Source organism: Penaeus japonicus, unplaced genomic scaffold (assembly GCF_977035675.1).
Source record: "Penaeus japonicus unplaced genomic scaffold, GWHDUDI00000001_assembly GWHDUDI00002067, whole genome shotgun sequence".
NCBI classification, from domain to species: Eukaryota; Metazoa; Arthropoda; class Malacostraca; order Decapoda; family Penaeidae; genus Penaeus; species Penaeus japonicus.
In genome coordinates, this window is record NW_028236469.1 from 12,501 (window position 1) to 16,298 (window position 3,798).

A 3,798-nucleotide genomic window follows, 5' to 3' on the forward strand; every position below is an offset into this window, starting at 1 on the left:
TTAAATCACTAGAAGTTTTTTTTACATAATCTTTAAAAAAGATGTATCAAACAGTAAAACATTTCTTTTTTTTTTGTCTAACTTAAAAAAAAGAAGGAACGAACACTGGCGTTGAAGTCCTTTTTTCCCAAAAAAGGAGAATATTCACTGTTGTTTAAACAAAATTCACAGTTTCTTTTAATTTGATTACACTTATATGATACCTATATGCTATCTGAGCATAAATACACAAAACAGACAATACGCAACAGTGTAACATCACAAAACTATATGACGTAAAATTAACCTGATAAAAAAATAAAAAAAGACAAAAAAAAAAAAAAAAAAAAACTCAAAAACCATTAGCCAAGAGATCTGTAAACTTAACTGTAACACCGCGATTCCATAACTTTTCTTGTAAACTTCTCCATTTCTTCAATTTTCTAGGCACATAAATATAACGTAAATTAGGATATAGTTTTAACACAATACATATATGGTCATCAATATCTACAGGAGATACATCATCTAGCACAGGTAATATTAAAGCTATGATATAATCTGATGTGATGTCATTTACTATAGTATGTAAATTCTCAATACTATATGTACTAATGCATAGACTTTCCACAAAACAGCAGGAAGATATAAACATCCTCATTAACTCTACATTTTCTGGGTGTGTAGTATTTAACATAAACTGTAAAGACTTCACTCTTGGCCAACTACCTCTTCTCTGAGTCCTTGCAAACACTCCATGATATAACTCATTTCCACTAACAGTAATGCTTTCTAGATATGGACACAGTGAAACACAATTTGACTGTATGTATGTGTATGCCTAGTTGGTGTCGTTATTCAGTGCGTAAATTAACTGTATTCCAATGAGATTTGATCTATCAAATCCCAATCAATATCATATATGAAAATAAATTCAAAATAAATAAACAAAAATCACCCACACCCCCATCCTACCCCCTCCACCACAATCAACCCCACCCTTCCCTAACCTAACCCACTCTAACACACCACATATAATCCCAATAAACCCCCCACACCCCCACACCCCCCCCCAATCCCCCCCCCCCCCACCCCCCCATTTATTCCCCCCCCCCCCCCCCTCCCCCCCCCCCCCCCCCCCCCCCCCCCCCACCCCCCCCCCCCCCCCCCCCTCTGTCCGTTACAAGGCTGAGCCCTCAGCATCTCTGATCTTGAGCACTGACAATCAAAACCTCTAGTAAACACCAAGGACACATCCTGCAGACCAGGGAATAGTTGAGGCAGGAAACCAACATCAACACTGCATATCATGCTGTTACTACGGGAGTCAGACAAGTCTGCAGCAGTTAGCAACAAACTTTCCAAATTGTATTGTTTTCCACTCAAACCAGGTATTTTTGTCAGAGCATAATTATGGTTGAAATCATTTACACGCCAATTGAGAGTTTTTAAGTTTGGATAATAGGTAAGAATTGCCGTCTTTATGAAACTGTCATTCCAATTTTGATGTGAGTTTTTCCTCTGATACCACAGATGCTTTAAAGCTGGAAATTGAGGTTCTAAACAACTATTTCTACCATCATGACTAGATATATATTCAATCCAAGGTCTACCTAACAAAGATACACAAAACACATCCTTAGTTAAGGCGCCAAAGGAATCAATTAGCACTAGCTCCTCCAGTTGTTTTGAGAAGCATTTCAAATTGCTGAGAGCAACAAGATTTACACTTTTTCCCGCAAGGTGAATACTTTTTATTTTGGTACAACTACTAAAAAGTGCCTGGAGCACCGATTTCATATCAGTCCAGATGTCATCTGAATCAAAGGAAGGATAACTGCTACTTTTCTAATCGAGGACAAGCGGCCAAATGTTTTATAGTTACCTTATGAAAGCATTCGATGGTATCGCTACATACATAGAGGTCAGTTTTGAATACTGTAAATACAAGTCACCATCTCATCCTCCTCCCCTTAAGATGTGTTTTCTTCACTATTCACAGTGCTCAGAACAAATTCTTCTAGGAGCAAGAGTTTCAGTATGGATGCCTTCAGGAAGTTTAACTGTGACTGACATGATATATATTCTGCAACAGATGCAATTCTCTGCTTCAGGAGTCTTGATGCAGGATTGCTGATGCTGCCTGACGAAGAGCATTCCAAGCTGGACAGGTGCAATTTGAGACTCTTCTGCAAATTTAAATAAATAGATATATCAGATTTACAAGGGAAAGACTTTTCACTAGACATTTATCCAAATGTTAACAATGGATAACTACTGCAAATGCAATTATGATGCTTCAAGTATCCAAAGTAAATTATTGATGAAAGAATCATCAATACTTAACACCCAACTCTTTCCTCACAAAGAACTACCCACTCCCACCCATACCACCCTCTACTAAAGCAAATCAACTGGAGGATGGTCTTGGAAATTGAAATAGTATGTCAAACCTCTCTTGACAAAATTACTCAAAAGTTTATTGATTATCAGATTCATATTTTTCAGCTATCAATACGAATAAATTTTATCAAACAAAATTCTATTTTCAGTACTGATACAAAAGATGGATGAAAAAAGTATTTAAAGAAGATTTACATCACATGACAAAGGACAGTTCATCAACAGTAACCATATACATGGAATCTACTTATAGTACTGAAATATGTAAATTAGCATCTGCATAATAATTGTTAAAGGATTTCAATACATAATAATTCAAACATAGTGTTGTCATTTGGCCATTGTTCTCACCAAATTTTCAGACATTGGTTGTAAAACAGCTGATAATGGTCAGGGTTAATATTAATGGCTATGGCTAAACTTTCATTTTATTTAAAAACACCCAGTTATCAAGATTACATGTAAATATTCTTGACAATTTTTTTGGTGATGTATATTATCCAAGAAAGAATGGGAGGTTGGAATGCTGCACGCCAAAATATGATTATGGGGAGTTCAATGGACAAAAATATTTCCCTTGGGCATGGAAATAATTAAAGTCCCAAAAGAAAGGGGAAATGCCCAGCTTGACAGAAGCCATAATCATCACCCAAAGAGTTAATAAAAATATTAAGAAAGCTTGGCCAATTCTGGTCATAAAACAATACTGGTGCTGGCTGTGAATCTTTTTTAAAATCTCGCAGCACGGGTGACATGTGTTTCCAGTGCTTCTATTTACTGAACTCTGTGCATTCAAATGATTTTAAATTCTTCTCTACTACTAAGCCTGTTATAGATATTTTTTATGTTTTGTCACTACCATGACCTAGGTGTGTAAGTGCCGTTGTAAGAAACCTGTGGGTGCAGGTGGCCGTCGGGAAAATGTGACGGTGTGGGGGTATTATCTTCTTTTAGTAGGGGGTACGTTGTCTCCCCCTGTTTATAGTTTTGCTTCACATACCATAGCGGTGTAGGGAGACTAGCGAACTCTCGCTTTTATCCTACGCCCTACACCCGACACCCGTCACATTTTCCCGACGCCCCACACCCCACAGGTTCTTTACTATGGGCCTTAGTCCCAGTTATGACTGTATCATATACTCAATCTATTAATCTAGTGAGAGATTTTTAGTTCATAGTATCACAAAATCTATACAAATTGCATTATTGTAAATATGTTATTACGGTAAACCATTTTCTTACTGAATGAATCTCAAACCAGCGAGGATTTCCTTACCAGGCTCTTGCAGATAACTGCTTTCTGAGTAGTACTAATCTGACCCCTGAAGGCAGACGTGGCCAGCTGAGTAACACAATCACTATGCAAGAGACTCTGGGCAATACAATCAGCAGACCATTCCTGAAGAGTCTTCATTT

At 37.3% G+C, this 3,798-nt stretch overlaps 1 non-coding gene across 1 annotated transcript in view; it reads right to left on the minus strand.

The window, feature by feature from the left end:
* The window catches only part of LOC122260004 (uncharacterized), a 4,042-nt gene extending 246 nt beyond the window's left edge, over positions 1-3,796 (minus strand). The window contains exons 1-3 of the transcript XR_015190925.1: positions 3,659-3,796; positions 1,133-2,168; positions 1-989 (exon numbers count right to left, since the gene is read on the minus strand). The exon at positions 1-989 is cut by the window's left edge and continues 246 nt beyond it. This is a non-coding gene — a transcript (uncharacterized LOC122260004). The remainder of the gene's footprint in view (positions 990-1,132; positions 2,169-3,658) is intronic.
* Between the last annotated feature and the right edge of the window lie 2 nt (positions 3,797-3,798).